General features: G+C 37.6%; 1 long non-coding RNA gene across 1 annotated transcript in view; it reads left to right on the top strand.

Moving 5' to 3' along the window:
• LOC124165692 overlaps positions 1–25236 on the top strand; it is a 38556-nt gene that overhangs the window by 5106 nt on the left and 8214 nt on the right. The window lies entirely within an intron of this gene.

Below are 25236 nucleotides of genomic sequence, written 5' to 3'. Positions count from 1 at the left end.
CATTTGGGACCGATGGAAGACAGAGTCAATTATAATGTTCAAGTAAGATTCAGTTGGCGTGGCAAATCCAAAAACGTATCGAGCTATGCTGATAAGCAACCACCCCAGTTCGCCTGTATTCACAAAGAAGTTTAAACATAATGGCAGTGAGTAATTCAACTCCCAGAAATGGAAGACTTTTAGAATCATCATAATGAACAAATTTTAAACAATAAATCAAATGTTAACTACCGTATTGTACAAATAAAGAAAGATTTTAATACAGATGGACCTTTAAGTGAGATAAAACCGGGCTTTTGGCGATTTAAAATAAAAATACAGGAGTTTTTCATTTTTTTCGGGTCAAAGCGTTTGCTCGCTCTATTGTGTGAAATGAATTATGTCATCCTTAATGACCTATGGGCCATATTGCTTGCCTTTCCCTCCATTTATTTTCTTGCTCTTGGTACTGTGCCAACCGGCTCGAAATAAAACGTCCGGGTGCAAATTTAGGATGCCCGATGGCCATATTTTGGTGGAAATCAATGGATTGTGGTTTTAGCAATAGTTTCCACGAAGAAACAAAAAATTGATATTATACCCCGGATACTACGCTTTTTGGCATTGACTACAATTGCTCAGATGAATGACAGACAAAATTTAGACCGATTCATACTGACAGCGTCCGTAGTTACTAGGAATTTACAAGTTTCCATAACGGAAGCATTATCTTGAGAATGTAACGTCCTTAAAAACGTCCTTATCCTCCGTAAAAACGTCCGTTGTGTTGATTTCGTAAAATATAATAGTTAACGGGGCTAATAACTCAGGAATATTTGGAAATTACAATTAAAATTAATTAAAGATTATTACGTTCCCATCGCAATTCGGACTCCCAAGTATATGCATATATTTGACAACGGTTAAATTTGAAATAAATATGTGCGTTAAGGTACCAATATGAAAGTGAAATATATAGCTGATTCAAAATAATTAATTTAATATTATTACGTACCCATTGCAATTTGGACTCCCGAGTTTGTGCATATTTTGACGAACGGTCATCGTGCTTCATGCACTCTAGGGTGTTCCTTATTTTCCGAATAGAAAACCTTTGAGCTCTCACGACCCAGTTTTGTTACAATGCGTCCCAAATAGATTTTTTTCAAAGTTTTAATGAGATCGAAGTACATCTACCGGTGTCAAATAGTACGCGAAGCTGCGCGAAAAACATCCCCACATTTGCCATGCTGATTCCCACTTACGGGGCTGCCGGTATAGGAATTCTACGCGGTTGTAAGTCGATCTAAAGATGTTAATTGATTCATAAGCGTAATTGGGTAGCTAATCCGGTCATTAATTAGACATTGTACCTCGCAGTCATGTAATGGTTACCAGATATTTACGTTGGGTGGGAGCTTTGGTGGTCTGCGGGTTGCCAATATTTATATTGTATTGTCAATTCACAATTGCCGGAAAATTACACATTACATAGAATCAACTAGGTACATATTTCTCTTGCATATTGGTACACTAACGTACATATTTAGAATTTCCTGTCGATTTAGTTTATTACTAGACAATTATAAAAGTATGTTTTGGCCGGAACAACATTTGCCAACAAAAATTCAATTAATACCGCAAGGCCACGTGAGCTTTTGTGGTAATCCCTGCATCTTTAAACGTTTCTCCACTTCATTGAGACTCGTTGGTACCGAAATCAAAGTGAGAAAAACTTCGCTATTGCTATGACGCCAGATGGACATGAAGACCTTGCAAAAGATGTATTCTAAAAACACCAAAATATCCATCCACTCTTTATTTCATGGAGTAGTTTTCTAAAACTCTCTGCACAAGCAATTCAAGGAAAACATTTAAATGGCCAAATATTTTTCGAGGCCGGATTAATTATTCCATACATCTAAAATTAGCTTCATAGCAGAGCTTTAAGAATCTCAAGAGACAAACCTAAAGAACTTATACCATAAATATGTACGATTCAAATAGCCTTAGGGTTACATTACTGAGGGACAAGATAAATTAACTCTCACTGTGTTTTCAATAACTTACAGATAAGCTATATCAAAGGATGTTTACCGTAATAAGGAAAATCAGAGCATCTTTGCAGACGCCTGTGGGGCACAATGAAATGAAATCACCCCAATAAAACGAGGCAAAGTAGGTTCAAACAGAGTTCTCCCACTGTATCACGAGCGCAACGATTAAAATTAAAAGAGACATAGTGCGCTAAAAGAGGAAAACGTTGAAATGGCAAAGACGAATCAAAAGAAACAAGCACAGACTGACGGAAATATAAATTTCACTCGCATTCACGCCTCCCGTCAGTGCATTTGCAGCTTTGTTGGCAGAGCACTCCACGGCTGCAAATTTCGCTCAACTTTTTGCGCCAAGATTCGCACTGGCGACGCCATAATATCGAAGTTCATTTAGTACAGTTTTCAAAAGGGATAGAGTCGTAGCGCATATACTTCACGGTTGCATCGGCCTTTGCAGCCAATGTTGACTGCACTTCCAGAGACAACAATGACTAGGAAGAGCACTGCTGCAGCATAGCTACGCGCAATTTTTCCACCATACAAGTGAAGTATACATAGGGAGACCCGTGGCGACACGGGCTGTAGGGGTGGAAGGGGGTAAGCGATATTTAAGTGCGGAAAAAAGCGGCAATAACTATAACTAGTCCAGATTGGTGTGGCTCCACCTATAAGCAACACCAATCTGAACTATATTGGTGTTGCTAGCTTGCGCAGCTCCTTTTTTCGCACTAAAAAAATCGCTTACCCCGTTCCACCCAGCTTCCTCTACCTGCCTAATATATGTACCCATTTTTTATAATGCCTGAGAGACGAATTTCTATCAAGGAAAAATTAAATGAAAGAAAAATTTATCTTAGCTTCATTCTTGCACATCACACATGCACAAACATATCATGATTTGAACGATATAAGTTTTTCCTGGTGAATACTTCTGACAAATACTTCTCGGGTTTGCATCCAGGTTAAAGCTTGTAACATAATGTAAACAAGCCACCATGTTGTTTGTTGAGATAATTTGAAATTAACAACGGTAGTGATGAGGCAAGAATGGGTAGTTAGGGACGCGGAGAGAAAATACACAAGCGGGAGTCATTGTGTTGAGAGAGCTAGGTATAAGACGTGTTTTAGAAGATCGGCAGAATAAAAGAAAGAGAGGACGCAAAGAAAAAGGAGGCGCCCAAAAGAGAGAGAGAACCGATACAAGGAAGGACGCGTGATCGAGAGACAGGGATCGCAGAGGAGGATATCAGGCAGAAAGTGGCGTTGTGGAGTACTGTACTAACCGGCAGTGTTTGAGTGGAGACGCGAGCAGTGATCCCGATAAGTAGACTTGAATGATTATAACCAATACACAAGGGGAAGAGTTAAAAGCCCATTGGAATATAATTGGAATTTATGCAATCTGTTTGTTATCATGATCGATTGTAAATTGGGCCCAATTAGTCTTATTTCTTGATATTCTGAATATAAAAGTGTAAAAGTGATATTTTGTGCATGTTATTTTATAATTAAGTGTGTTTTCATACCCCAAGATAACACGAAGCCAAATAAATAGTAGGTGAGTAGTGTTACGTAATTTGGTAGTGTTACAAGCTTTTATGCAAGCCTTAAAAGCTTTAATCTGGATGCAAACCCGAGAAATATTCGTCAGATATCATGATTTGTTGTACAACATATTCTCAGGGCTATAAAATACCGGTTCGGTCAGATGAAAGCCGCTAAACATCAGCTACAAGACATATTCTGAGAAAAAGCATGTTATAAATTTTCTGGAAAGCTCTCACAAAATTCAGCATGTGAAAATATGTTACAGGGAGTAGAAAAAGGTGCATTTAAAAAAGATGCCTCCTAAGCTGCATCCTGTGAGCAGAGAGGTGATAAAATCCTTTTTTGATTTGTTAGAAAAACGAAGTTAATTATAATAATGGAAAATAAAATTTGAGGAATTTTAAGAATGAAAACTGGGAGCTTATTGGTGGAAAAATCATCAGCCCAAACAATAAGAATTTTTGTTGAATGATTGCTTATTTCTGTGCTGATGGAGACCGTGAAAAACGCTTCTAGACTGATTTTTGCTATCACAGTAACTTCAAGATTCTTCTCCATACCTTGTTGAAATATGATCTTCGAGAGACTAAACGATATCGAATGGTTAAGAATAAAGAATATTTTTCCTTTCAACGTTATTTTTGAACTATTTTATCAAAGCAATTACAAGCAATTCAATCGTGAGTAGTCATTTATCCGCCGATATAGTGCTTTTAAACAGTGCGAGTCTTCAATTAGGTATGGACCCAAATTGGCTACGGAAAAGAGGTTAAAGATTTATGGGTAAGAATCGGCCATTCCCATTCATGCTATCTGCTATCGTGTCTTTATTTACATTGAAACATTGCCCCTGGATGCTACCCATTGAAGTACCCACTTGCTTATCGTCGCCGGTAGGACCAAAAAAAAACTTATTATTTTACTTCCCCATATCCTGCTCCGCCGTGATGCAATGAACTCGCGACCCGAGATAAGGGCAATGAATCGCGGAAGCTGAGGCGATAAAGAACATTTCGAGGATAATTTCGATCAAATTGTGGAAGGAACGATCGTATTAAACGGCAAATACGCATTGAATTTGTGATCGGAAAGGTACACAAGTTCATGATAGAGAAATTTGCAATCCTACATTGTTTGCACACCTGTGTTTCAAGTGATAAGGTAGTTTTCCGTTCTGTTGTTCATTCTACTTAATGAACGTTAGGTTGAGAATCCGCTTCACGAAGTATTAAACCAATTTTACCACGGAATCACGATTTTCTGTGTAAATTAAAATTGAAACAAGGTGCGCAAGTTTTGCGCAAGTTGTGCGCAAATAAAACACAAAAAAACACTGTCGGCTGTTTGCGTCTGGACGGCTTTTTCTTCGGATCAAAATCAACACCGCGTCTTCAATATATCTAGACCCGTATAGGTTTCTTTACAAACTGCGCCATGGGTATTACCACAGCTGGAAAAATACGCATACTCAAGCAGAGGAATTTAAAAAAACCTTCCTCAAACATTTTTTGTTGCCCGTGAAGCATCGGAATGTTTTCACAAGTCGAGTGCTTTTACGCATTTAAGAGATTTTTCTCTCTAAATTCTGCCCTTAAGCGATAGAAATATCTCATTCGTACTTCCTCCTCAAAATGTAGCGAGAATAAATTGCTAAAATAAACTTCACCTTAATTTTGTATGATGTTGGGTACGATATGGTGGAAGTTCTTAATACAGTAGATTCCGTTTAATGGGTCCACCGGTTACTCGGGGCAGCCGCTTAATTGGGGCATTTCTTGAAGAACAGAACCCAATAGAGGAATATCCCAGAGTATTCTCCGCTTAATTGGGACAGCATGCCGCTTTATTGGCCCATGAGTCGGCGACATAGACTCTATACTCGCGACGAAATTATAATTTTTTGTTTTCAGAATGGTATTTTATTTTATTTTCCTCCTTTGATTTATTCTTATTTTTCACAAATGTTCCTATTCTTGCCATATTTTGAGCTCTTGTTGTTATATTATCCGCAAGAGGAGAGGGCTTTTATTTAATAGGTCTTAGTAAAAGACATTCATTCAGCGTCGCCCGAGGCAGTGAAAAATTATTTTAACTAAATTGTTATAATTCTTAAACACGATAATAAATAACTAAATTCGCTGATTTTTTAATCAAATTAATAGTTTATTAAACTCATGCTGCAGTGTAAACATTATTTAGTCCTCTTTCTACAGTTTAAAAGTTTTTATGCCCATCTACAGGATAGTTCGCCTAATTGGTGCAGCCGCTTAGTTGGGGCAAAGTGCACAAGTCCCGATATGTCCCAATTAACCGGAATCTACTGTATTAGTAAAATTAGATATTGCAATATTCCCACTGAGTTTTACCATGACACTACGCGTTTCGTCGTTACAAACAACATTATCAAGCCTAACAAGTCTTAAAGAGTTCCTCCTTATATATGCCTTGGTGTTTGAAGGGAGGGGGTAAGGTGGAGGGGGTTTGGGTGACGAGAAGTGGGGATATTGAATGTTGTGGGAGAGCCAAACCCCATCCTTCACCTTACCTCTTACTCCCTTCAAGCACCAAGACATATATAAGGAGAAACTCTTAAGACTTGTTACACTTGATAATGTTGTTTTTAACGACGTGGAAAAATTGCAATGCCTAATTTTACTAGTGATTCACCGTATTTATTCATGTCAAAAAATTTACTTTTTACAAAAACACTGGATAACTTATTTTCAACTATTTTTAATGGAATGTTTTATTAAAACCGTGCATATCTTATAGTGAAAGAGAGAATTTTATCCTTAAATCAATTCATTCGACATGGAATTCAGCCAAAGGAGGTCATGTACCCGCATCACTTCATCATTAATACAAAAAAGACCGTTTCTCACACTTACAGGTAACAATTATCCCAGCCTTCAGCTGGTTTTCATATTCATGAAGCAGTTTAGACCTCAAATGAAACGCCCTAAGTTATAGGAGAATGTAGAGATGTGATAAATCGCAGAGAAAAAAACTGGTTATATTTGAGACCAGTTCATGTACCTACATGACTATAAGGCACCTGCGAAATTAAGTGGCTCTTTCGGTAGCAAAGACTGCCAACTACTGTATCCAATTACTGCAGAAAATATGAATGCATATTAATTTTTTCTTCAAATGCGATTTTCATTATTACACTTCTGGAGTGACATTATACGCAAAAAAAATTAACTGCAAATGATGGCGTGAGCAACGATTAGGTAATCAGTATCTACGTGAGTTCACTGCTTAAAACTTCCGTCGGGCGTAATGGATTTGATAGGCTCAGCGCGAGTGATTTTTTTTCTCATTTCTCCACTCCACTAGGCGGCATAGACCCTTAACTTTTATGTAAGCTTTATGATTTGACACGTTCTATACAGCCTTTAACTTTTCGTATTATTTCCGACAGGTCAGTGGCTGATTATTCAGCATAACTGAGCGAAGTAATGGCTAAATAAAAGCATATTAGATAAATAAAATAGCTAAATAATAAATACTGATCATATAGTATTCTCATGGTAAAATATATTATATATGAGTGGGTGAGAAGCCAAGGGGTATGAGTGATTTCTTTTTTCTACACAGAGTTAGTTAGATAAATTAGGTATAGAAAACAAAGGAGATCAATTAGATGCTTATTAGTGCATTTGATTTTCCACTCGATGACAGCGCAGAACAGAGACTCACTCGTCTACCTTGGCAACCGAGTTTTTGTGTATTTCTTTCAACAATTTACTTTACCTAACTCTGTTGAGAAAAAAAAATCACTAGTACCCCTTGACTTCTCAATCACTCATATAATAATACTTCATAGCCGAAAGAGCACCGTGCTGGAACGGTCCAGGGCCGTATGACGACATGTAAATGGGTCTATCCATAGCACAAAAGACATCATGTAAGTGTTCCATTACATTAATAATATTGCTTTAAACTTTAAAGGTGTTCCACTGGGACATGCTAAGATTTAATAATGCTTTTCACACCTGCGCCTATCAAGCACATTGAGCCGGAATTCAGCAATTCCAATGTTGCGCCTGACGAAAGGTTAAACCAAAACACTCCCGTATTCCCTACCAGCGTTAAAATAATTTGAATAAATTCGTATTCTTAGCATGTTCACGGCAGACGCTAAATTAAAGTAAAAATATAACTATTAAGTAATGAAAAATTTGATAATTTCGTATAACCATGCACCGTTTCACTTGGTAAATCAGGTTCATGATTAATTTCCCATTGATTTAACTAAATCAAATACGTACTTTTTCACAATTTATTGTCAGTTTGGATAAAAAGAAAAGAGTAACTTTAAATTGGCACTGTTCCTCACGTACCCCAATGTTCGATTTTGAGGTTAAAACGCTGGTTGCTATAGCAACACTGCCGTCTCTTTCATGCGTTGCACACAGCTGCACTTTCTTCCCACGCATGTAATCACGTTTTCCGAATCAATACTAACAAAATAGGGTGATTAAAGAGGTAGACAACAGACTGTGTCAAAGTTACGAATATCAAAGCTACATGAATTGAATTTCCTATAAGAGAATATTCCGTTGACTTAGGCCAGGTTTTATAATGTCTGCTTAGCGCTATCCAGAAGATGATACAGGGTTTAACCTAAACCATAGGTGGTTGAAAATTCTGGTTAGCTTCTGTATAAAATCAGACTCCAAGCTAACCAAAACTTTGATCCACAACAAGGTAAAGCTGAGGGTTGAATCACCTTATTGTTAGGGGTAAACAGACATTATAAAACTGACTCTTAGGAGCATGAACATTCATAAGGAGATAAAAGATTGATCAGTCCAATAGATTGCATTTCAAATCATATAAGAGAATGCAACTGATACCCAACTTTAGGGTCACCTTCTCAGACTAATTGAAGCTATTTTCCCTATATTGAAGTTTTCATTTAGCAGTCACAATATCTCATTTCATATTAAATAACCACAAGCAACTCAATTCCTTTAGGACACACAGGACTAGTTTCACCATTTATCTTAAGTTACTTGATGTGATAGTAAAACTTAAAAGTAGAAATTTATTATTAAGGGTAGGTATCTTATTTCGCAAAGCAAATTACTCAAATGCTTACCAATAATTTATGATGAGAATTTATTTCTTACACTTGTAAGATCGAAGATGAATTCGTGACTATAATTTAGAACACTGACAATAGTGCCGAATGAAACTCAAGGCAGTTTTCCTGTTCTGGGGATATAAAGTTGAAGGGATTCTATAATCCCATCATAATCAATATGTAGTAACCCAATGTTCCATTGGGATTTCCCCATTGCTATAAATATTTTGTATAATACTCCAAGATCATATATAATTGGACATGGTATTCTAATGGGAACTTGTGAGGCTATTTCATGTTTCAATGAAACTTGAATTAGACATAAATGATACTTTGAATCGCATCGTAAGAGCTGACTACTTTTGTTAGATAGCGTAAGCTAGTAATTACAACATTAGTGATTAGGTACATGAAAAAATTTACATATTTTGTGGTTCGGAGAATAATTTTGGGCTAGATTGCAGCTCCACCACAAATGTTTATTAATCCGATTACACGGATTGGGGAAAAACAACCAATTCATACGAAAAGTAAATTGAGTTCCCTGATACCGTGTTCAGATTTACGCTTCATGCTTCATGAATTGAGGCAATATTTTGATGTGGCCGACAAAAATCAGCGCGCACCGAAGTGTCAACTCGGGGTGGGCTGGAAAAATTTGCATAAGCCACATGATAAATACTATTCTGTTTGGTGCTCTGCAAACATTAGGGCTATTCTTTGCACTTTTATCAACGCTACCTTGCATGCTCCGGCGTTTGTATGTGATGCGAGGGTATGACGACAAATGAAGTACCTACAAACAGACCGATTAGCACTAGGACAGGGGTCTTACAGCTACCTAGACGGACCATTACCCGTTATTTTGACATGCATTAAGTATTTTAAACATTTTTTTCGTTTTTGTTTTAATTTATTGACGACCTTTTTCATTTTTATCAATACAAGCGAGCAATTTTTTACTAACCAATATACAATAAAAATTTTAAAATTAACAGCGGTCACGCCGCCCCTTCTTCCCAAGCCCTGAGGTAACACATGTCACTCGGTATGGCATATATGCTGCTTATTTCCATTCGAAATGTAATAACGAATCTTTATTGCATAAATGTGCTACCTAAAACATCAGTATGGCCAGACGTAATATAGTGTAGTGATTCCCTAAATAAAATTCGCGTTGCCGTTCAGTGAGGTCATGGCAAAATTAGCAGTTGAATGAGGCTGGTAAAAGGCATTCTTAAAGACATGCAAAGGGAACGCGTGAGGTTTGGCAACACTGCTTCACGAGCAGATTATATTATTATTATTGGCAGATTTTTTTTTATAACAGTGTTAACTTGGCGGAGGTCTGAGAGTGACTCACTGAGGCCACGCCTACTGTTTCTGATTGGCAAAGGCAAAGTCACATGTCAAGAAACTTTTCCTCCCCTCACCTCTACTTGCTTTGGCCACACCAGCTCACCCGCAGAGATAAAGTGAAAGTATAAAGATACGGGGAGGTAGAAGAGAAGTCCAATGCTCCCCGCATTGCACTTCATTTCAAATAACTGTGACGATAATCCTCCGGGGATCGGAAAGTAGGACGATAGGCCACCCCTGCCACTACCCCTCAAAATATTTCAATAAGAGCATTATGGAGTCCCTCCAGTGTGATGGGCGCGCATAGAGCAAACAGATGGAAGAGAGGTGACCACAGCGCATGGATAACAGTAAGCACTAAACCTACATATGCATTCAACGCGCTGTCGTCATTAGCCCTATAGATGGGTTCACAAGGAATATTCACCGCCGAGGTTCTAACGATGCGCTGAGAACAGATACGTATCATCCTCTTTTCTGCGTTTCTGTTGATCTTTCACAGCTAGAGAATAATAAAGCAACTAAATAATTTTTTTAATAAGATAGAATCCGCCTTTTAAAATCAATGGTATCGTAGTTCAGAACATTCACTGATAAAAGATACGGTATGAAAATATTACCAACTACTAAAGTTCTTCGCCGGTGTTAGCCTTTAAAGGTGCTATAAGTCCGCAGTTTTAATTTCATGCAAGTCTGAATTCTGTGACTGACCTGCCCTCAACGTTATACAATGGCTGAGATAGGTAGGTAATACCTCCTAAACATTTCCCGACAGCTCTGGGAAATGAATCCAACCCAATTTTGCTGAAAGTCACTACAAAAACCCAGTAGCTCTAGACCAATAAGACTTATAGCAAAATAAGTTGTCGAAAGGCTGGTATATTATTTAACAAAATTATTCTCTAATCATTCCTTAAATTAATAAGTCATTTATTATAATAAAAATTTATAAAATTTCTCATACTAAAACAAAATGAATCGAAAGTTTTTTCTTAAAACTCGGCACATAAAGACTTTGAAAACTCCATTCTATAATTTTAGTACGCCCCTCAACTACTTAAGAGAGGAAGCGTAGAGAACAATCAATGCTATCATTTTGAGGGCGTTTATACTCCGTCAGTCATCGAAATATTTGCCTGGAGGAATCCAGAAAGCACACGTAACTAGTAAGCTACTTCGATTGTCTCGGGGAATCGTTATTGAAGACCGGAAAGGGGTCCGATATTTCACTTTTCAACTACGCCCCAACGTCAGCTCAAAGACACCCATTAACAAGAAATTGTTAACGTATCATCATAGACGTAGCATCACCTGAGAGATATGGATTTTTCCGCTGTCTCTGATGTCACCAACCGGGATAGAATTCTCGACACCATAATAGGGGACCGGCTCAAATAAACTTTCATTCAAATGCCTCAGTCCGATAGAGCCTGCCTTGATGACTGAGCATCTCTTTGAGGTCTCTCCTTGAATAATTGTAGAGAACAAACATTCCAGTCTGAGGAAAAGAACTGAATGCAAGTCGCTGGGATGAATCATATTTCTAGCAAATCGAGAGCGCATGACGTCAACATCGTCTGTAGAGACGGTTTCTTTCTTTCTTTCGCGGCGTTGTTATAGTAGAAGCGCATTAACGCGTCTTGTTTGTACTTTTAATATTCCTCGCCTCATCACCCTCGTCTCTGTACACTGAATAATCCTCAGCAATAGCCCGATACTCAGCAATTCCGTTTCCTCCTGTTTCGCGTCCTACCCATTGGGTATCCATGCGCATCAGAATAGTAGCGATCCATAAAATTGCGCTCAAAAGCACTTCCTCGTCGAGGCAGACACTCGTAAATCCTCGCTGGGAGCGTTCCGCAAGGAATGGCACGTACCTCCTCATTAACCGGAGTAAGGCTTTCTCGCCGGGGCGGGGTGAAATATAAAGCAAACAAGCCAGTGCGTACAAAACTCACTAATTAAAACACATCGAGATCACAAGCAGCGTAATCAGTTCCCTTAAAGCAGATCAGGGAATACCTAAGAGGATAAAACATGTGAGTACGGACTATAGCTAATGTTTTTTTTCTTCTACTCGAGCCTTCGTTTAAGCCTCAATAAGGGTGTGAAGCGAACTTATTCATAAGTTCTTAGATTCTTTAGCTTGTTAGCTAAAACAATCGTTTCCGTAAATACATTAATGTTGCAAGCGTGGATAGTTGCATTTGAACACTCTATTTAAGCTTCCATCAGGAAGACAGAGATATTAAGGAAAAAATAACGAACAATTCTAGGCAAAAATCTTCTATAAAAGGAATGTCATATTACTCTCCAACGATGATTGAATCAAGGGAAGCATAATATTTATGAAAAAAATACTCAATTCCTGCTTATTTCTTATATTAAATATCAATCAATAGATTCCATTTATTTTTATGGGCCTTATAAAAGTTTTTCGCATTTAAAACAAACACAAAAATTTCAAACACATTTTTATATCATTTTAACAAGGACCAAGTGAGCGTGTAAGGGTTCTTCCTTCAAATAGAAGAGTACAGTAATAAATAAAACATGACCTGCAGGCACGGAAAGTAGAGGTTCCGATCATCTAATGAGTTAAAAGGTGAGACCAAAGAATGAATTTCACGTTTCAGACTCTTCCTCAAGCAACATTAATTGAATAGTAGTTTAATGTGATAAAATATGCCATTAGATAATACCTGCTGGTTAAATTGAGCCACTAACTATAATGTCCTTTTCTACAAGAAATTATAGCCCAGCAAAACCCATCAATTGGCAATTTATTTTATTAAAATTCGCCTTCAGCTTTAATAGCATATTCCGAAGTGCACCTATAAAATTTAATACCACACTAACGTCCGCTCGCAATGTCCCAGTAGGTTTCCAAACGCCCTGAAACCATTTATTACATCTTCCATCATTCAAAAAAAAACTATCATCCGTTGATCTACGCAACATTTGAGCGAAAGCTTAACGTTCCAATGATATCTACAACTACTCAATTTCATGGACCTCTACATCATGCGATTATCAATATGACCGATGATATATAATTTATATTCAGACATTTAAGTTCTCTCCTTAACGCTACACATAATGTACGTTCATTCTTTCAGCTTAATAATTACCGCAAACGCAATTTCCAAAGATCGTATGGGAAACACTTTATAAAAAGAGGAAACAACAGTGTCATTTATCTCCATTTATATTACATTTTGGACGCTTTTACATTTGAATATTCATGAGCATGAAAATTAAAACCGACCCCATTACTAGTATTAACGTTATACAAGTTACAAGTATACGTTATACATTTATCACTAACCCCAACGAATCTTCGCGCACGTTTAGAAATGGAAGAATTGAAAGTAATGTCAGTTATAAAAATCGATTAAGAGTAACAGTTGTAAATTAAACTTCTGATGATTAATGGTGTATCCCAAATTTGGAATCCATGTTATTTTCAACCATAAGAATAGGGATTGTGATAAAAATCTTCTTACTAGGTCCTATAAAGGCTCGTATCAATGAAATTCAAGAGAAGAAAATTTGTTAAGGAAAAAACACTCAAATGCTCACTTGTTCAGCGGCTCTACGATCTCTTCAGTGTCCCTTTAAGTCACTTAAGTGTCCTATGCAAAGAAATTTTTCGGAATAAACAGGCTACGAATCCCGTCCTCATCTCTCGTCACACAAATCCATCCGACAGATCAGGAAAGTCCCGGCTGGCACGGCGGCAGTCCCTCTGTGCTCTCGCTAAGGATCCGTGATACGACGGGCTCTTTAGCGGGAAATGGATTGGGATCGCGTAACTTATTAAGCTAAAATCTTCGCTCCATAGCCTTCTTGGCACGTGAAATTACACAATTGCTTTTTTATTATCAAAGACAAATCAACATCGATCAAAATCAGCGGAATACACATCGGGAGTATCCCTTGTTAGTCGAATAATATACTTCTGATAGAAAAGTCACGACATACACAAGTATTATGTAGATAACACCTGTATTTACAGATCCGACAGAACCAATATATTAAAATACATATTTTTCCAATCGTATTTATATGGGAATTCGTTTTTCCTCCGAACCACAATGTACTTTAATTAATGTTAGCCAAAATTTTGTTTAAGCATTTGCTTTAAATAGGTAAATAGCTTGTGTTCTAACTGCCCTCGCCACACGCCTTTTTTGGCGGATTGCGGGGTAGTAAGTAGATGTAGATGAAACATAAATACCTCACAAGTAGTCATATGAGCATAACTATTTTCAAATGAGGAAGGTCGTAATAATAGGGAATAAAAGTTTTTTAAATTTGAAATAGAGCGTAATAAATTCTTTCAGCAGATTTCTAAATCCATGGGAACTGCAACTTCTAGCAACTTGCAGTATACAACAACAATTTCTATCAATTTTGAAATCTCACGACTGGATATACGATGTTTCGAAACAGCCTTGCTGATGTGAAAATTTGTTATTAAAATTCCATTGTAACCATTGGGATATTAGACAAATTAGGGCTTCAAAATATTTTGTTATTACAAGGCAATGCAAACTTAATTACTTCAAAATTCTCACTCCCAAGATTACGTCCAATGTTACGCGAAAGATAGAAACGGTGATTTCTGAACATAACTCGCGTGATTTCAATGTATTCATTCTTCAAGGCGAAGGAAGGACACTTCCATCACTGAAAGGACACAAAGTTCTACTTGTCAGCAAACACTGAAACGATCTTGGAATAATATAGAGGTTAAATTTTCCTCTCCTGTACATTCTTAATGATACCACTATTCTCATTTCAGCCTTCAGTTCTACAATTCAGAGGAACAATTTTAGTCGTAATGACCACAAAGGATTTACTCTGCTAAAGCAGTAGCATTCAAAAGAGTCGAGGCACGTGTCTTTGCTAGAAGTTTGGTTTCATGAGGCACAAGAGAGTTCAAGGTTAAGAGGGTTATCCCTCCCTGCACAGGGGAAGTAGTAAGCATAAAGTTTTTAGTGTCAATAGAAGTGGAAGGGTATAAAGCGGGATAAAACGCGAGGTTTAATGCTAGCTTCAATCAGTCAGCAAAGGCCAGAATGATTGAGCTGCAATCGAATCAAATGAGAGGATCTGGGAGGACGAGTTCAACCATTACTACAGCTTCACTCAAGATTACTACTGGCCTCTTTATCCTGATTAATGTTACCCTTGGCCAGAACTCATGTTCCAACTCACTGAAATCAAGGACAGCCTTATTTATTTGCGAAAGTAAGAATTCAAGGTAAACAGTCGTTATTTTTTATCATCTAAGCTGAGCAATATTTTGAGGACAACGATTTAAGAATCAATTCCTTTCTTTTGAGTGGGCGTAATTAGGATAAAAAACAATAGCAAATTAATTGTATTGTAAACAGCATGCAAATTTTACTTAGATATATTTGCAAGGTTGAAAACATTACCAACCGTATATCCCAACACCCTATCTCCCGATAGATGAGTGAAAATATTGACAAACATTAATTAAACATATATTTTAAGTAAGCTAAAAGCTTTTACTAAGGCCATACAAATGAAATCATTCGAGGATTCTGAGAGCGTGATTCACTAACCTGCATTCCTAATTCTTCGATGAATCATTTTGTATTTAAAAATGAAGTAGTTTAACTTGAATTTCTTAATACGGTTATTTAATTAACTACGCAATATCTCAAACACAATAAATACTGGATAAGAGTTAGATGAATGGAATTTATCAGCCCACGCATATGTGCAGGAGGAAATTACAATCGTCATTATCGGTAATGTCGAATTGATTTTATAATTTAGTGGGGTGATTACAGAACGGTAATCACCTTTAAAGTTCAAAAGGCATTCATGTAAATTAAAACTTGACGAAAAGGATGATTAAAGGGGCGATTTGCTATCACTATCTGACCTGGGTCAACAACGTTTCGACCCGCTCGATACAGCGCTTTAGAGCAGGAGAGCAAAGAGCCTATGGGGAGGGAGGGGTTCGGTTTGATGATGTATTGCTCAAGGACACAGGAACCTCAGCAAAACGCTTTTAACGCCTAAATGTATTCTCCGGAGACGCCCCACCTAAGCAAATATGTTCCTTAGAGATCGATGAAATAGATTTGTCCCCGGTAAATGCGATACCTAGTAAAAACTTGATCTGTCATTATAGAATTTCATGAAATCTCAGCTGCGACTCATTGCCATTGAATGAAGCTAGAGCAGTGACCTTTGAATAGCGGCATGAAGGAATCATTTATTCCAAAATACGTGTAATCCATCTGATTTTTAGTTCTGATCGTGTAATTTTGAAAATAGTTAAACCAGCGCTTTTGCCGCATTAAGTAACATTTAACTAATTGTGTTGCCAACGCATCAGTGTTTTATCTTTTAAGTTTCCTTGATTACTCTTTCTTGGGCGAGCCTGTTTCATAATAATAAGATAGTTATGAAATAGGGTCATCCACATACTGTTCAGAATACAACGAAGTCAACTATCTCAAGGCCAGTGTACCATCAACTTTCACCTAATTTCATACTAGTGACTTGCCATACGAATCCGACAGATCTTAGAAAGAATTATTTGTTTTCAGAATAGTTTCATGACTTTCTTTATCCGATATTTGAATTGAATATCAAACAGTTTCTTAGTACTTCCTCATTTTTATGAAAAAAAAGGTTTCTTCCGAATTTCATTCTCGTTGCCTGAATATTGGCGACTTCGGAATTAAAATATTTTGATCCTTCTTTCTTTCATACCTTGGGAAATGTTGTGAAGATAGCTTAGTTGCCGGCCGTATAGTGGGACCAGCAAAATATTCTTATTCATGAGCACTTCAAAGACTCGAATGACACAAGGAGCATAAGATAGTGTGTCTCTCTGCGCAATGCACTATAAGTAAAGGAGAAGAGTGTCTCTACAGTTAAGCAGTGAGTAAAAACTAATGTGACTAAAACTAAGTAGCACTGCCAGGTGTCTAGTTACCCAATTACAATCCTAATGATCCTGCGAATGCGGAGATAGCTACATTGGGGAAACCGGAAGAACAATTGAAACCAGGATATCATAACACAAAGTTGGCTTACACAAATTAGGCTTGGATACCCAGAGAAATCCGCCGCAGCCGACCACTGCATTAAAAACAATCATACCATCAAGTTCAATGAAACAAAAATCCTCTGCACGGCAAAGGGATATTGGGACCGTCTTACAAAAGAGGACATCGAAATACGAATCGCAAATAATAGAATGAATAGGGACGCCGGTATCAACCTCAGCAAATCGTGGAACCCCATTATAAAAAGAATGAGTAAGCTGAGAGGAGGAAAGAAAACTAAAAAACTGACCAATCACAGACGACTTGACCTCCCCACCGGTGTATATAAGCCCGGCAATAACCAGGTCCATCATTCCGTCTTACAGCTACACAGAATCCGCTTCTAATCAATATTTGGAACTACGATGAAAACCTGCCTTCTACACATACACTGCCTAAGCATATTACTCGTCTATGAGTCTTTTGTATGTCTTTCCTTCTTATGTTGCGTTCTTTTTTTTATATAAAATTCATCTAAAATCGTTAAAAAAATAATAAGATACGTTAAAAAATAAATAGAAAGTCAAAATAAAACTTCGAAAAATCCACAAAAAAACAATTTTCATAAAATCAAAAATGAAAAGGACTCTAATCTAAAACCCAAAAAAATTAAAAAATACCGTTTAGGTAACGAAAACACAAAAATATTGTTGCGAAAGCTATGTTCTTTTTTTCTACAACTTTGTTTTTAATTATTTATAGTTTTTAGTTGTTCCAGTTCTATCGAACAGTTATTTTAGATTTTAAGCTTCCTCTTCTCACAAACATTACACTACACAAGTCACGCAAACATCCGTCATTTTTATTTTTATTATTTTTTGACAACATTGGTAGTGGTGGCAACTAGCTACCGGGACAATCTTTTCATGCGCCTTCGGCGCCTCAGAACGTCTGCCTTGAGGTCCATCATTCGCCCTGAAGACGTTGGCAGAGAAGGCCATCGAAACGTGGGCAGCAATGACCATCATTACCCGGCTGATTTCCCGTGAAGATTTTACCAACAGCATTCGCCGGGAAAGCACCAAATCCTTCTTTAATCCTAATAAATTTAGGAGATTCTTAGTTTTCAAAAAGTAAGACACCAAAAATAACTGAGGATCTTCAACATTGTGAATTTCACGAAATGCCCTGCTCTTTCTTCGGCCGTTAATGACGCTTACTCAGCAGTCCAGACGCGTTTTTATATTCATTCTTCTTATGAGCTGCGTAAATAGGGTGGAGATAATAGTAAACTATACACCCTATGCACACCGTTCCCAGAGTTTAATTATTAATTCTTTATCTTCTTTTTAACGTACTTATTTTAATTATTTTATCATCCCAACATTTTATGATTTTTTATTGATATTTTATACAAATTTGTTAAGCTATCACTTTTTAATTTCTTCAAACCTCACATATTTCCTTTATTCATTGTTTCATCATGCCTTTTTAACCTGGTTGGTGTTAACTTCTAATGGCTTCAATTCAATTTATAATTTATTCCTACCATGTATCACGACTTCCTGAGCGGTGACAGCTACAGGAGGCCACTCAAAGACTTGACCGGCTCAACAAGATGCCAGGAAGGAGAAATTCTATCAAATCTCGATGGACAACTAGACGAAAGAATGCATTAATATCAATTCCTATATTTAAATTCAATACCAAAACAAATACCACGTAAAAGACCCCAGGCCCGGGGGAAGAGGGGGTAGGATTGTGGTCTCACCTGGGCCTGATAAAATAAACAGCAAAGTCAAGTCACGTCGTTATGACTCTCGTCTCATTACGTCCAAATATACACTAGTCAGCTCGTTGTCTGAGAGACATAGCAGGCTTCTCCTTATTTCAAATTTTCCAGCAAAATTAATTTGATAGACATATCTTCTAAAATGAATTATAGTGAAGAATCCGAGAAAAAAATTATAATTTAACAATGTCGGACAAACGAATATAATCCTCTAAGTAATTCAGGGTGGCTACTTATTTAACTCCACATATAAAATCCCACTGTAAATAATCATTAGATATCATGAACCGCAAAAGAATATAGTATGTAGGCCGATACGAAACTTTTTGGATAGGGTATTTTTCTCGCTGTCAACCACTTCCAGTACGATCGTGTAGCACTCTTTCCAATAAAATCGTGATCCACCCTGGGGAAATTTTATGACCCTCCTTAACCCTATTCCTTCATTTATTTTCCTCCTCTCAAACTTTTTGGTACTTCAATGATGGTAGCCATCTCTTTCCAAGATAAGATTATTTTCTTTATTAACTTTGTGGACATTAGTCACATGGATTTAAACGAAGTTGACTAACATCCATTATGACTACCAAAAATAGTTTATAAAAGTCTTCTTCAGATCATTCGGAGAAAAAATATTTTACAGATGATCAAAGACAGATATTCTGATATAAAATACAATTGAGAATCTCGAAAAAGACCCAGATCACCCAAGATATTCTATTAAATTCTTCATCATCTTAAAAATTTATGGGTCAACAACTGCTCCTTTCTATATATTTCCAGGCTGATATTGAGAACCTCCGCGAGATGGGGTAACTTTGTAACTACACATACCTTGCACATTATATCATCTTACCTTGCACATTACGCATGGATTTAAACAAAGTTGTCATTATGACTACAATAGATAATTAATAAAAGTCTTTAAATCGGATTCTTTAGCCCCGATCAAACATTTATGAGTCTACAACTATCCATTTTTATCAATTTCCCGATTGAATTTGCGAATAAATAACATATATTAACCTCCAACGTGAACACAGGGATTGCATAACCACGCTTACTGAGCACATTGTATTACCATACCGAGAACTTTTCTCATGGCGTAAAACAAAGTTACCATCTATAATGATTACTCAAGGTATACCTTCAAATCCTCATATCCAATTGAAAATGTCTTCTAAATGTCTTCTAATGCTCCTTTTCATACAATTCCTGACTGAAATTGCGAAAAATCACGTTCTCCTACAGCGAGACCACGTTTTCTTAATTACCACACATGCCTCCCACACTTTACATTGTTCTAATCAAAGTAATCATCAATTATGACACCCCAATGTAATTTATTAAAGTCTTCTTCAAATCCTCAGCCACCATTAATAATGTATGGGTGTACCATTGTTCCTTTCTATACATTTTCTGGCTGAAAGTGCGAAACAATAACATATTCACTTCCAGCTAGACCTTGGCTCACTTATCTTGGCGACACCAGGGTATCTTAATTACAACACATACCTACCACATTTGACTTAAACAATGTAATCATCCATCATGGCACCCCAAGGTAATTTATAAAAATCTTCTTCAAATCCTCACCCACCATTAAAAATGTATGGGGGTACCAAAGTTCCTTTCCATACATTTTTTGGCTGGAATAGGGAAAATAAAACACATCCACTTCAAGCTATACCAAGCTATATCCTCATAGCCAAAGATACCTAGAAAATTTCTCATAGTTTTAAACATAGTTATTATTCACTATGACCAGCCAACATAGTTTATTAAAGTCTTCTTCAGTTCCTTCAACTCCAATAAAAAATGTATGTCCCTACCACAATATATTTCTATAGATTTCATGACTGAAATAGCGAAAATAAAACCATGCTCACCTCCAGCTAGGCCATAGTATCTCCATAACCACACATACCAAGCACACTTTACCCCAAAACCGACTTTAATCAGAAGGACCCCTCCTCCCTTACGCCTTCCCCGGGTCGTTCCGCGGACGCGTCGAAACAAGTGCCGTAGCCGTGTTTACACGCCAGAGGGCCGGATCCGCCGAGAGCAGCTTCGTCGCCGAGCAGGTATTCATTCTCACCTCCCATTAATTCGATTACAGTATCAGTGGAAGGGGGAGAGCGGAATTAGGAGTGTAGGCAGTGAATAGTTTAACAGCATGAGCCACCGCGCGAGTTGGCCTCGCAGCGAGAAGTAAGGGGGTGGGGGTCTTCCCCACCTCCACCGCCCCCGCCTGGGGGCTGAATTCTCGGAAGTATGGGAGAGAAGGCTGGAGTGGTAGAGAATTGGGGAGAGGTTAAGAAAGTAGGTAGGAACTCAGTGGGAGTGAGTATTAGTAGAGCCCTCAGCGTGCCTAAACTGTATCTGAGAGGATATCCTCACATTGAAGCAACCCTTGGTCAGAAAAATAGCAATATCGTCATGAAATGAATTTCTCATTCCACTTTTCTTACCGTATTATTTGACAGAATATGATTCTCTTGGAGTTTTTGCCGAAAAAAATTGCATAAAATATTTTTTACCTAAGCTACGATTTATTTTTTAATACTTCACCACGGCTTGGATTGAAAAATGGTTGTGATTTAAGATATAATCTAAATATAGAGTTATGGCACTGTTTTACAATAATTTATTATGTATTTAAAAAATATTACCGATGAATGTTTCTTTTTTATAATATTATACTATAAATTGATGTAAATGATAAATACAATGCTGTATTTTCTTTGTATCTCAAAATTTTATTCATTTTCATTTCTAACACTGACGATGGGTTTAAATAAACTGATGCGTTGGCAAAAAATTGCATTAGGATATTAATATAACTTTCTCGCCTCTAACGCCCCCGACTGGAGCAGAGAAGGGTATTAGGAGCAATGCCTGGGGCGTTAGTTCTCGGAAGTATGAGAGAGAAGGCTGAAGTGGTACGGAATTGGAGAGTGGTTACGAAAGTAGGTAGAAACTCAGTAGGAGTGAGTATTAGCAGAGCCCTCAGCGTGCCTAAACTGTATCTGGGAGGATACGTTAACATTGAAAGAACCTTAGTTCAGAAAAATACCGATATTATTAAACTCCCCTGCTGATTCAATGAATATAAGGTCATACTCTCCCTGTATTCTGCATATACACCAGACGATATCGCACAGCGACTGAAACTGATCGTTATTAATATCATAAGGACATTGGCCTCTATGGATGATCCATTATCGGTGGTTAGCACAATGGACCTATAGGTCTAAGTGCCCTGGGAGCTGATCCCCCACCGCATAAACTAATCTAATCTATTAATATCATTTACGTGAATTTTACAAGCTTTTTAATTCAACATGAAGAATTTTCCCAATTCACGCCTAAAACTATCAATTTAATTATGAAATAAGTTTTTCCTTCTACTTACATTTTCTTCTCCACATCCCTTGTTCAAAATTATATTGATAAATATTACGAAAAATCTTATTTTCGAAACTATCAACGATAATCTCGTCTTTTTTGTTTAGTATCCACGTCTGAGACGCATAGGGTGGTATTGAGTAGATTATTGTTTTTTTATTCTATTTTCGTTTGCCCAATTTTTTAACACTGATGAGTATTTTGTAGAGTAAATCTTATTTTCAAAAGTTAGCATGGATTTTTTTACGAACTTCACGGGGGCTAGAAATCAGGGCTAGAAATGAAATTGGATACAATTTTGATGTATAAACAAAATGTACAGTTATAGAAATTTTTTACAATAAAGTATGAGACTAATTACTTAATTATTGAGAATAAATTGAAGTGACAGGGGCACTTGCCCCCCCCCCCATACACTTCAAAAATAGAAAAAATTTTAATGCGGTTATCCTAACGTTCATTTAGTTTTGTATGTTACGGAGCTTCAATCACTGAATATCGTATGAATAACCTTCATATTAACATTTTGAGAATATTTCTTACAGTATTTTTATATGTTGCTTTTAATCACAAATATGAGAAGACCGTTTGGCTATCAGACACTTGCGGCTCCCCTCACCTAAAACAATCCTGGATCCGTCCTTGCCTATATTATGGAATACCCATATCACATTGAAATGGCAACTTGTCATTACGTTAAGTCGATTCCATGAAGTGATTCCATATAAATTTATTAATTAACTAACTAAGTTTTAACGTGGTACGTCATGATTTAAACCTATATAATTATTCTCAGTAATGCTGGAAAATAGTGATAAAAATTGCATCACTTTTCCCCACATGTGATCTTAGCTACCAAATGGATACACATAATTATGGAGCTTACCTACTCACGCTCACACAGGCCCCAAGACTATGTTCATCGTTTCGATTTAAGAAAACAGATATATAAAAATTATAACTCGCAGTCTCGAGCGCGACTTCAATGAATAGACTTAACATCATGAAAAGTAAAACTTGTCATAATGGTAAGTCGCTTCCATGAAGTTATTTCACGTAACTTCATTAATGAACGGCTTAGATTTTGACGCCGAACATCATCTGGCGACGACGTACGTCATCATCTGGTGACGTCGCATATCACCACTAGATGATGACGTTCCACGTCGATACCTAGGTTGTCCTTTGATAAATTCAGGTGGAATTGCAGAATTTTACTTCTCATTATATTAAATTAAAATTTGATTCACCATTTCAAATTAAATTTATGCTAATATCAACACATGAATGACCAGCATGATGGCCTTCCCTTGTCACATTGCACTGGCAACTTGTCATTATTTTAAGTCGATTACATGAGGTAATTCCTTATAAATTTATTAATAAACTACCTAGGTTTCGACTTGGTATGTCATCCTCTGGTGACGTGGCACGTCATCATCAGATCATGACGCGCCACGTCGAAACCCACGTCGTCCATTATTAAAATTATGGGAATTACAAATATTTACGTTAAAATAGGCAAAAAAAAAACATTTTAAGTCACCTTTTAAAATTTAATTCATTTTGATATCAAAACATGAATGGCCTTCATGTTGGATCACTCTCGTCACATTGAAACAGGCGCATGAACGAGAGGGTGAAAAACGATGACTGCCTGTATACACCCATACATATGTATATACAATCTCCTTTTCCTCGCCACTTCCCGTACCACCCAAGTCCCGCCTCTTCTCCCCATTCCAAATTCGGCCCAGGGCCCGTTAAGGTTGTTCCAAACTGCAGACGGAGAACTTTCGTGGGCCCGCTGTTCACTTGTTTCGCTGATTTAAGTTTTCACGGAGAGGAGAGGAAGGGGTGTAGTGCCTCAAGTTTTGCCGGGGTGGGGGTTGAGACCGCCTTAGAAAGGGCACCACTCCACGCCTCTTCTCCGTACACACTCTTCCTCCTTCGACGGACAATGAGAGAGCAACAGAGGGGGTTTGATGGGATGGGAAAAGCAAGAGGGTGGAAAAGAGAGGATGGTTTAACTTGATAGCTCGGGGAAGGAACTAACGCAGTGGCAAAGCAGCCGCATTCCATTCCAGAAGGAAGAGGATGGAGAAGTGGAGGGAGAGATAGTAGGGAGAGGAAAGAGCCTTTCACGTAGAAGCTAATAAAGTTTCGCTATTTGCTGCTGACTCGCACGTTTCATATAATTCACCAACCAACCCTTCCTCTACTCCACCTCTCCTCTCGCCGGCAGTCGGTAAATTTCCGCGTAAAACTGCGCTCTCTCTCGCGAGTAGAATGAGAGAGAGAGAAGTAAGTTCCTTCACACGCGCGCGCAGCACTCGGGTCGCATCAAAAATAATTGCTCATAAAAATGCATGATGCAGCGACCTTTTTGGCGGTGCTGACAACAGGACTAGGATTTAGACCCACTACAGATCGGAATAAGGAAGCTCCTGATATAAGAACAGTAACCGGGACTCGTGGAAGATAGGGTATGGGGGCATAAGTTCCATTTCTACACTCCACTGGCCAAGAGACCCTGAGCTGCATATAAACTGCGACTTTAATCGCGCACGAGAGAGGAAAATATACCTCTTTCAGCCCGTGCTGGTATACATCATGAGCGATCCTTCGACTAACAGTAGAAGCAGGCCATATATCGAAGTATGACCTAGTACTTTCCCAGAAAATGACAAACGGGAACTGTTTACCGGTAATCCACGGGTCTGGGGGATTTATTGTTCCCATTTCTTTGATGTCCGACTGTGTAGGGTTGTGTTATCATTTCGTTTCATCCATGGTTAGGCAAAGGTTTACGCCATCCAAAATTAGCTTGGGCTCTATTTCACTTTATGATTCATGATTATCGGCATGGTGGTCGGAAGCAATTTATTTAGTAGTTACGGCCGTCACAAATTTAGTTACAGCTCCAATAAAGCCTCCTAGAGTCTCAATAGAGTCCCAAGT

This window comes from Ischnura elegans, chromosome 9, assembly GCF_921293095.1.
Source record: "Ischnura elegans chromosome 9, ioIscEleg1.1, whole genome shotgun sequence".
NCBI classification, from domain to species: Eukaryota; Metazoa; Arthropoda; class Insecta; order Odonata; family Coenagrionidae; genus Ischnura; species Ischnura elegans.
The sequence above is the reverse complement of the archived record's forward strand: the minus strand, read 5'-3'. Positions and strand labels throughout refer to the sequence as shown.